This window comes from Melospiza melodia, chromosome 12 (genome assembly GCF_035770615.1).
Source record: "Melospiza melodia melodia isolate bMelMel2 chromosome 12, bMelMel2.pri, whole genome shotgun sequence".
NCBI classification, from domain to species: domain Eukaryota; kingdom Metazoa; phylum Chordata; class Aves; order Passeriformes; family Passerellidae; genus Melospiza; species Melospiza melodia.
Genome location: NC_086205.1, coordinates 28,497,434 through 28,508,609, shown reverse-complemented (window position 1 = coordinate 28,508,609; position 11,176 = coordinate 28,497,434). Strand labels below are relative to the sequence as shown.

The window sequence follows — 11,176 nt, the reverse complement described above, 5'->3', positions numbered from 1 at the left end:
TCTGGGAGGCATCCTGCGCAATGTGGAATTTCAGAAGTCAGCCGGCCACTAAGGGCCCCTGGGCCCTGAAAACCAAAGCCGCCCTTTACACAGGGAAGTGTAACTCGCCAGCACAGGTTCCTGATGGCAGATTGCTGGAGTTACTTGGGACTCTCAAACCAGCCTGACTTTACGGTGGGGGCAGCTTGGGTCTGGGAGGCATCCTGCGCAATCTTAAATTTCAGAAGGCAGCCGGCCCCTCCGGTCCCCAGGCTCCTGAACAGTCATGCTGACCCTTTCCTCAGGTAAGCAAAAGTCAGGAGCCCAAGTTCCTGGTGGCATATTCCTCGAGGCGCTTGGGACTCTCAATCGAGCTCAACTCGGCTGTTGCAGCAGCTTGGGTCTGGGAGGCATCCTGCGCAATGTGGAATTTCAGAAGTCAGCCGGCCACTAAGAGCCCCCAGGCCCTGAAAACCAAAGCCGCCCTTTACACAGGGAAGTGTAACTCACCAGCTCAGGTTCCTGATGGCAGATTGCTGGGCCCATTTGGGACCTTCAAACCAGCCTGACTTTGCGGTGGTGGCAGCTTTGGTCGGGGAGGCATCCTGCGCAGTCTTAAATTTCAGAAGACAGGCGGCCCCTCCGGTCCCCAGGCTCCTGAACAGTCATGCTGACCCTTTCCCCAGGTAAGCAAAAGTCAGCAGCCCAAGTTCCTGGTGGCATATTCCTCGAGGCGCTTGGGACTCTCAAACAAGCTCGACTCAGCTGAGGTGGCAGCTTGGATCCGGGAGGCATCCTGCGCAATGGAGAACTTCAGCAGGCAGACGGCCGGCCACTCAGACCACAGGCCCCTGATCATTAGGGCTGACCCTTTCCCCACGTAAGCAAAAGTCAGCAGCCCAAGTTCCTGGTGGCAGATTGCTCAAGGCGCTTGGGACCCTCAAATGAGCTTGACTCAGGTGAGGTGGCAGCTTGGCTCTGGGAGGAATCCTGCGCCATGTGAAATTTCAGCAGGCAGCCGGCCACTCCAGGCCGCAGGTTCCTGAAAACTAATGCTGCCCCTTACCCAGGTAAGAAAACCTCAGCCCCCCATGTTCCTAGTTGCAGATTGGTGGAGGCGCTTGGGACTCTCAAACGAGCTCGACTCGGCTGAGGTGGCAGCTTGGCTCTGAAAGGCAGCCTGCGCAATGCAGAATTTCAGCAGACAGCCGGTCACTAAGGGCCCCTGAGTCCTCAACACCAATGCTGCCCTTTACACAGGTAAGTGTAACTCACCAGCTCAGGTTCCTGATGGCAGATTGCTGGACACATTTGGGGGCCCTCAAAGCAGCCTGACTCTCCAGTGCTGGCAGCTTGGGTCTGGGAGGCATACTGCGCAATGCAGAATTTCAGCAGGCAGACGGCTGGCCACTCCGGGCCACAGGCTCCTGAACACTAGTCCTGTCCCTTTTCTCAGGTAAGCAAAACTCAGCCGCCCAGGTTCCTTGTTGCAGATTGCTGGTGGTACTTGGGACTCTCAAATGAGCTCGATTTGGCTGAGGTGGCAGCTTACATCTAGGAGGCATCCTGTGCAAGGCAGAATATCAGAAGTCACACAGACAGCCACTCCGGGCCACCGGCTCTCTAAAACTAATGCTGACCCTTTGCCCAGGTAAGCAAAACTCAGCCCCCCAGGTTCCTTGTTGCAGATTGATGGAGCTGCTTGGGACTCTCAAACGAGCTCGTCTCAGGTGAGGTGGCAGCTTGGGTCTGGGAGGCATCCAGGTGTTCCCCCCGACCCTGTGAGAAGCTCTCGCAGTCCTTCCATGAGACAGTGCCGGGAGCGGCCCATAAACCCCTCCACTCAGCAACTCCATGCAAAAGGGAGCTGAGGCAAAGCCTCCCCCTAAAACAGCCTCGCCCCGGCAGGAGCCGCCCCCTCATCATCCTCACACTCACACCTGGGCTGCTCCGAGCCCCCATCATCCTAACAGCTCATACCTGGGCTGCTCCCAGCCCCCATCATCCTCACACTCACACCTGGGCTGCTCCGAGCCCCCATCATATATTTTTCATATTTATATTCACATGTATATTTAGAATTTATATTACTGTATAATAAAAATTATATTATATATTGCATCTCTTCATGTTACTTACATAGATTTCTATTTCTATTTCTATTCATAGTTTGGTATTATATAATAAATATATAGAGATATAAAGATATATTTCTGTATGTCGATTTACATTTCTATAGTACTTATATTATTTAAAATAAAACCCCTGCCTCTAATGACATAAAAAGCTAAGACACCCCTTTCTTTAAAACACATTTAAAAGTTTAAAAATAATTTTGTTTGTCATAATTCTATTCACATCTATATTTGTAATTTTCATTTGTTATATTTATAGATATTATATATATTGGAGAGAATACCTTTTTATATAATAATAGATACATTCTTTTGACACAATACATTTCTTTTACTTATATAAATATATATTAAATATTTATTGATATCGACATATATCTGATATATTTGCATTTCTAGTTTTATATTTTTTATGAAATCTCCAGCCCATACCCCAATAAAAGCCAAACAATCCCCAATTCATTTAAACTGTATTTAAACATAAATCCTGTCACAGCTGCGTTGCTCAGCAGTGCCCCAAGCTAATCTGACACTTGTTCATCTCCTGGACCTGAATCTGAACCCGCTCACCTTGATCGCACCTGGCAGAACCATTTTCGTACCTTTTTCTGGCATGTCTTGTTTTTGTTTTTTTTTGTCTTGAGTTTTTGTGCCCTTTATTGCCTCTCTTTCTTGCCTTGTTTCTTGGGGCTTTTACTCCCTTTTTCCTTGATTTTTTTCTGGCATTTCTTGGGGTTTTTTCTTCGTTTCTTCTTGCCCATTTTGGTGTTTATTCTGGTTTTTCCTTGCCCCCCTTGGGGTTTTTTTTTCAGTTTGTTTTTTTTTTTTTTTTCCTTCCCCATCTTGGTTTTTTGTTGTGATTTTGTTTCTTGCCCATCTTGGGGTTTTTCTCTGGTCTGTTTTCAGGGATTTTTCTTGCCCATCTTGGTTTTCTTCTGTGGGTTTGTTTTTTGTTGTTTTTTTTTTCTTTTCTTTTTCTTTTTTTTCCCCCTAGGTTTCTCCTTGCCCTCCTTGTTTTTGGTTTTTTTTGTCTGTCTTCCTTCCTTCTTTCTTCCTTTCAGTTCCTTTCCTTATTTTCTTTTTTTCTTTCCCTGTATTTCTAATCTTGGTTTTCATTTCTAGCTTTAGAATAAAAAAGCAGCAGTAGAAACTTTCAGGCTATCTGGGATTAAAAAAACTCCAAAATGAAAATGATTTAAAGAAAACTATTTATTTCCTGGGAACCTGAAATTTTCTACTGCTGCACGTGACATAGAGCGTTTATTCCTTCTTATAGATAGTTGATATTTCATACTTACTTTATACAGCGCTCCCTGCTGTCTGCACAGGCGCACTGCAGGCACAGCGGTGCGGCGACGTTGAGTTCTGTTTAATGAAACTCGGCTTGGTTCAGCTTGGTTCGGCTCTTAGTCGAAACTCATTTAAGTTCGGCTCTTCGGAACAATTCGCACAGTAACGCTTTCGGCACCTTTTACGACAGTCGCGCTTTACGACACCTTTTACGACAGTCGCGCTTTACTGCACCTTTTACGACAGTCGCGCTTTACGGCACATTTTACGACAGTCGCGCTTTACGGCACGTTTTACAACAGTCGCGCTTTACGGCACATTTTACAACAGTCGCGCTTTACGACAGTCGCGCTTTACGGCAGTCTTTACGACAGTCGCGCTTTACGGCACCTTTTACGACAGTCGCCCTTTACGGCAGTCTTCACGACAGTCGCGCTTTACGGCAGTCTTTACGAGAGTCGCGCTTTACGACACCTTTTACGACAGTCGCGCTTTACGGCAGTCTTTACGACAGTCGCGCTTTACGGCACCTTTTACGACAGTCGCGCTTTACGGCACCTTTTACGACAGTCGCCCTTTACGGCAGTCTTTACGACAGTCGCGCTTTACGGCACCTTTTACGACAGTCGCCCTTTACGGCAGTCTTTACGACAGTCGCGCTTTACGGCACCTTTTACGACAGTCGCGCTTTACGGCACCTTTTACGACAGTCGCCCTTTACGGCAGTCTTTACGACAGTCGCGCTTTACGGCAGTCTTTACGACAGTCACGCTTTACGACACCTTTTACGACAGTCGCGCTTTACGGCACCTTTTACGACAGTCGCGCTTTACGGCAGTCTTTACGACAGTCGCGCTTTACGGCACCTTTTACGACAGTCGTGCTTTACGGCATCTTTTACGACAATTTTTTTTCTTGCCCAGTTTGGAGTTTTTCCTGGGTTTTTTTGCCAGTCTTGCGGGGTTTTTTCCAGGTTTATTCTTGCCCATCTTGAATTTTTTTTTCTGGGTTTTTTTCTGGGTTTTTTCTTGCCCATCTTGGTGGTTTTTTTCCTTTTTTTTTTTCTTGGCTTTTTCAGGTTTTTTTCTGGTCCATCTTGCTTCTTTTCTTGCCCATCTTGGGGGGATTTTCTGTGATTTTTCTGGGTTTTTTGAGGATCTTCTCCTTGCCCATCTTGGTTTTTTTTTTTTGCGTTTTTTTCCTGCCAGTCTGGGGTTTTTGTTCTTGGTTTCTTTCTGGGTTTTTCCTTGCCCATCTTGGGATTTTTTTTCCGTTTTTTTTTCCTGGTTTATTTTTCCTGGTTTTTCCTGGTCCATCTTGTGGGGGTTTTTTGGGATTCTTCTTGCCCATCTTGAGGTTTTTTCCTGGTTTTCTGTGGGTGTTTTCTGCGTTTTTTCTTGCCCATCTTGGGGTTTTTTTCTGGGTATTCTCGCCCATGTTTGGTTTTTTTCCTTGGTTTTTTCTGGGTTTTCCTTGCCCACCTTCGGAGTTCTTCCGGTTTCTTTTTCCTGTTTTTTTTTTTTTTTTTTTTTTTTTCTGGGTTTTTTCTGGGCTTTTCTTGCCCATCTTGGGTTTTTTAGCTTTTTTTCCCGGGTTTGCTCTTGCCCCTCTTGAGATTTTTTCCCTGGGATTGTTCTGGGTTTTTTCTTGATTTTTTTCTTCCCCATCTTGCAGTTTTTTTCCTGGATTTTTGTGGGGTTTCTTTGTTGCCCATTTTGGGGTTTTTTCTGCTTTTTTCTGGGTTTTTCTTGCCCATCTTGGGTTTTTTTACTGGGTTTTTTGGGCCTTTTCTAGCCTATCTTGGAGTATTTTTCTGGGTTTTTACTTGGCCGGGACCAAAAAAAAAAAACAGCCAGGGTGGAAGGCAGCTGGGGATTTTTTATTCTCAATTTAACAATGAGTTGCAAAACCTGAAAAGCAAAAGTCATATACACAAGGTTAAATCCAGTCAGCATGCGCTCACACACGCAGAGACGAGCAGACAGACACAGCCACGTGCTCTCACACACACTCCTTCTTAGACGCTCACTGTGGCCCTTCCCTGAGATGCTGAAGAAGGTGCTTTGACACATCTTCTGGCTGCCGCTCCTTGAGCTAAATGGCAGATCCTGGGGAAATCAGCAGCCTCGGGGACCTGTGAGACAACAGGAAGGGTCAACAAGTGGCTATCTGACAGCTAGGACTTGTCCCCACTCTGGACTGATGAATTTTCTACCCAAAATCCCACAAAAGACAGATGAACAGTAAAGTTGTTATAACTGTTCTACCTAACTGTGACTATGTGCCAGGGCAGGGCAGCTCCGATCATAAGTGGTACAGTCTACACACAATGTAAGCTGACGCATACAGTGCAAGTGTACACAGAGTGTAAGTACACACAATATAAGGCGACATGCTTACATGCAGTGTAAGTACAGACAATATAAGGCAATGCACTTACATTGCATGTACCTATGCTGGCTTATACTGTACGTACTTATACTGTATGTAAGTACATACAATATAAGCCAACATAGGAACATACAATATAAACCACGACTTAAGAAAACTCTCTGGAAGATTACTTATTGAGCCCTGTACCCTTTGAGAAGATGGAACCTATAGAACTACTGCAGTCACGTGAGGAGGGTGTAAGATGCTCCCTCTAGAAGTCCAAGAAAAAAAAGCACTACCAAAGCTGATAGTGAGAAGGAAGATGGATGAGAACATCTTGTCCCTGTGAGACATTCCTGTCTCAAAGAGTAAAAATGTAAAGATGCTGGAATAAGGGATATCCGGCAAGGAATGTGAGTAGAACATGGCACAGAAGAGAGCCGATAAAGCATTGAGATGTAACAAAGGTCTATGCCGTGGAAGACAATGGACACACACACCATAACATAGACACAGATGACATAACACAGAGACAAGTTGCAACTGCTTGGCACTTTCCCTTTAGGGACCCGAGAGTCCTAGCACAAGACGAGCCAGAGGCCAATGAGGCCAAGGGAAAGGAAGCCCTATGACAACAGCACGTGATGATGAAATGCAACTCATTAAAGGAAGTTAGGGCCAAAGCAGTTAGGAGGATGCTCGAGAGGCTCAGCAAGCCTAGAGAAGGAAGCGGACTGCCAGGTGACTGCAGCTACAGCTCCGGACCTGAAGGCGAGCTCCACGGGGGAAAGAGCCGTGACGACGTCAAGTCGAAGAAGGCTGATGACACAAAGTTCACGAGAATGTGGAGATGGGTAGGAATTGCCCTGCCCGGCAAAGGCTCTGGTGAGGCTGAGGAGAAACCCTCTCCCTTTACTTCCAGGGAGCCTGTCCCACTACAGACCTCTCTGCTAAGCTGACATCAGATTGCCTCCTGTGATAGTAAAGGCTTTTCCCCTTCTCCCAACCACTGGCCCCGACACTTAGCTTTTGGAAGACAAGCAGACAAAATCCATCCTCGGTCGGACGTGGACGTTGAGACGTTCTCAATGTGTGCGCTTCGGTGCTGCCGCTTCCAAGCTGTGGCTACAAGCCTGCCCAGGGTACCTAAGGCAAAACAGAAAACGTGACTATTGCCCTCAAAAACAGTAATCCCCGGGACTCCTTCGCACCCCTGCCCCAGCTCACCTCAAGTCTTGATTTGACTCCAGAGGCCGCCCGGAAGATACCTGCAAAAAGAAAATGTACACACTTAGCATGCTGCTGCATAACACTCACCTAGGAATCAGCCCGCCTAAACTCCGAGTCACCTGCCCTCCTCTCTTCCCCGGCATGCCTAGGGCAGCGACAGCACCTGCAAAGAAACAAAGCAGAAAAGCATGCTGAGATACTGTGAAAACACAACCTCCCAACCCTGACAAGTATGCTACACTGATACCTTAAGCTTGAACCCACCTGGCATGGGCATGCTGGGCTAGGATAGATGGCAAGCAGTCCATCTAAAATAAAAAGAGGAATAATACGTACCTAGAGCTGCACCAGAAACTGAGACCTCAGCAATAACAACTGTTTCGGTACCCTACTCAATGCTCACCTTGCCCACTCAGCCTTGACAGCTGCTCTCTGCCTTGACTTCCTAAAAATAAAGACAAAGAGCAGAGCTGCAGCAGCCACAATTTATGCTTCCTCTGCAGAGACAAACAGTGACTGACCTTCACAGGGGAATCCCCTCACCCAGAATGGGGGGCTCTGCCCTGGATTTATCCTTCTGCAACTAAAAGAAAGTTAGGATGAAAGTGAAAGGGCTGCAGGATAACTTATGGGCTCCACGTATCCTGTGTCCATCTACAAATCCCATCTAGAATCCAACTACACATTACAAATTCCAAGTCCCTGAGACTTCTCATATTGCACCAGGATATGCAGCAGGGCAGAACAGCAGCTCCAGCACAAATGTGTGCAGACACCCGTGACACAGGACAGACAAGACGTGACAAACACTGGGGACACAACAGGAACGGAAATCTCTTAGCAAGGAAAATGGCTGCAAGGACTGAGAGAATGCAAAAGAAGAAGAGTTGAAGCTGATGGCGAGCTGATGAGGCTCAGAGAACCCTGGAGGAAGAAGATGCAAACAGAATGATTTATTCCAAAAACTGCAAAGATGGATGCCCGAGAATCCTACAGTCAGAATCCTCTCCCTAACCTCACATCCTTACAAGTCCTACTCTGCTATAATGGATCATTGCGCAGCACGGTTGTCCGTACAGCTCAGAACAAGACATGACAAGACATCTGACTGGACGCTTCTAAAGAGAGATGCATTTCTGCTACCTGTGTGAGCTCCCAAGTCAAAAGATCTATGGCATGGGTGCCAGGGCGAGGAACGCTGAGATCACGGATGCTAGGAAAGGTTTCTGAGAGGCCCCTCACAGGGCTAAGATAAGAGACATGAGATATCCAGGCAACACACAATACACAAAAGACAAGTGACACGAGACACACCGGGACTGCTCTGCCATGCTGCGCACCTCAGCACTGTGACCAAAAGGGAGACTTTGCTTTTATGGGGCCTAAGGGGCAACATCTTGGCTAACCTCATTGCCAGAGCCAACTCAGACCCCCACCTCAGGGAGTCCTGAAAAAGCACCCCACGTTCATCCACTCTGAGGGTTGCAGCCCTCTGCTTATCTCTCAGACATCAGGGGATGCCTGTGTCAGGTGCAAAGAAAGGCCACCTCGTCACCTGGGAAGGACCTGCTGGCACCGGGCTGGTGTCCCTCAGACAGCTAGATTAAAGAGAACCAAACCGCAGTGCCTGACCTTGGCACCGCATCGGCCAAAACCCCACCACTCTGCTACTCACTATGCTCCTAGGAATGCCCAGCACCTCCTAACCCTGACCCTCTGCCATGGATGCAATGCATCCACACCTGAAAGAAAGTTAGAACATATGTCACACACCTCCACAATAACTTTAACTTTCAAGCTGGAAACACCTTATGTAAACCTAGGAATAGCACCTAGAGCCCAAGTACAGCCCACATTACAAATTTCAACTCCCCAGGGTTTGTCCTACTGAAGCACGCCATGCAGCAGGGCAGAACAGCTCCGGCACAAATACCTGCAGACACCCGTGACACAGAACGTGACAAACAGGGGGACACCAAACACAACACATCATGCTTGTGGTGAGGGCATCGAGGGAAGAGGGCAAAAGGGACCCCAAAGACACACTAGGGAACACAGCACACCAGACAACAGGACACAGACCGGAGCTGTTCTGCACTGCCCGCCTGAAAGCTGCCATCAAAAGAAGAGCCTCTCCCTTTAGCTGTCCTAACAGGCCCTTGGAGAAGAATGCTTTTCCCTCTGCTGGTTTTTAACTCTGCCCCAAGAACTCCCAACCTGCTACACTCCCATCGCCAGGCCATGGCCCCCGACTTATCTTTTGGATGATTGGTGAGGGGAATCCACGCTGCACCTGAAATGAGTCTGCCTCGGAGGGCTCTGTGATGGCCTGTTAGCCTCCCAGTCAGCTACAATAAAGAAAACCAAAACCAAAGTATGAGTTCAGACTTATGTGGGCCAAATCCCAGCAAGGCAGCTACTTGCCCTTTCCTGAGCGTGCCTGGCTCCCTCAGGCTCCAGCTTCATCCTGATTCCAAGGATGTGGCCTTCCATAGGAGTGGCACCTGGGTTAGAGAAAGGCAAAGTTAAATGGCATTCCTGTGAGTGCAGTGGATGACCTTGTGTGCTGTAAGACATGGCAATGCCTCTGCTAGGCTTCTGAACAGCCTTGGGGGGAGGGGCCCTCAAATAAACAAAAACACCCTTTCTCACCCTGCTGCCTGCAAACCCCCTCCCAAGAACTCCTAACTGGATACCTGAACACCCTCCCTCTCCCAGTCACAATCCTCAACTCACCTGAAGCCTCAATCTCAAACATCATCCTTGAAACTGGGCAGATCCCTCTTGTGACATGATGAATCTCCTGAAAAATGGTTGTGCTTCAGAGCTGAGCAATAACAACCACTTCTCTCCCCTGCCCACCTTGACTGCTGGCATCCAGATTGACTTCCTAAAAAGAAAGACAAAGAACAGAGCTGTAACACAGTCACCATACACACTTCTGCTGCAGAGACAAATGGGGCCTCACCTGCTCGGGGCAATCCCCTCACCCGGGACGGGGCCCTCTGGCACAGATTTAATCCATCTGAATCTGAAAAAAAAGGTAGGACAAGAGTCAAACTGTTGCAGGATAACTGAGGAGCTCCAGATATGATGTGTCCATCTACAAATCCCACCTACAGTCCAACTACACCCCGCATTACACATTCCAAGTCCCCAGGACTTCTCCTATCGCAGCTGGCTATGCCGCAGGGCAGAGCAGCCCCGGCACAAATGTGTGCAGACACCCGTGACACAGGACAGACAAGACAGGACAGACAACGGGGACACAACAGGAACAGAAATCTCTCGGCAAGGAAAATGGCTGCAAGGACTGAGAGAATGCAAAAGGAGATGACCGAGCTGAGACCGATGGTGAGCTGATGAGGCTCAGAGAACCCTGGAGGAAGAAGATGCTAACTGAAGGATTTATTCCAAGAACAGCAAAGATCGATGCCTAGGAATCCTATGGTCAGAATCCTCTGCCTGCCCTCACATTTTTCACAAGTCCTAATCCACCATAATGGATCCAGGTGGGGCATAGCTGTCCGTACAGCTCAGAACAAGACCTGACAAGACACCTGACTGGATGCTTCCAAAGAGAGAAGAGAGTCGGATGCCTGTCTGAGCTCCCCAGTCAAAAGTTCACTGGCCCAGGTGCCAGGCCAAGGAATGCAGTGATCACAGATGCTAACAAGGATGCCAAGGTTTCTGACAGGCCCCCCTAAGGTAAAAGACATGGGATACACAAACAACACATAATGCACAACAGACAAGTGACACGAGACACCCCGGGACTGCTCTGCCCTGCACACCTCAGCACTGTGATCAAAAGTGAGACTTGGCTTTTATGGGGCCTAAGGGGCCACTTCATGAACACACTACCCCCCCCCCCCAAAATTGAACTCAAAAACCCCTCCCAGTCATTCCCAAACCAGCACCATGCCTTCATCCCCACTGTGGGTCACAGCCCTCTACTTATCTCTCAGACATCTGGGGATGCTGGTCCCTGTCAGGTGCAAAGAAAGGCCACCTCGTCACCTGGGAAGGTCCTGCTGTCACCGGGCTGGGGTCTCTCAGAAAGCTAGATTAAAGAGAACCAAACATCAGGGCCTGACCTTGGCACTGCATCGGCCAAAACCCCACCACTCTGCTACTCACCGCGCTCCTAAGAAGGCCCGGCACCTCCT

The 11,176-nt window shown here is 48.2% G+C and overlaps 1 long non-coding RNA gene across 1 annotated transcript; it reads right to left on the bottom strand.

Annotated features, from left to right (window-relative positions):
- Positions 1-4,976: 4,976 nt before the first annotated feature.
- LOC134423959 (uncharacterized) lies at positions 4,977-8,137 on the bottom strand. Its single transcript, XR_010029261.1, has 5 exons — positions 7,411-8,137; positions 7,272-7,315; positions 7,127-7,170; positions 7,005-7,045; positions 4,977-6,923 (listed from the first exon to the last, which is right to left on the bottom strand). It is a non-coding gene; the product is annotated as an uncharacterized LOC134423959 (long non-coding RNA).
- Positions 8,138-11,176: the final 3,039 nt, after the last annotated feature.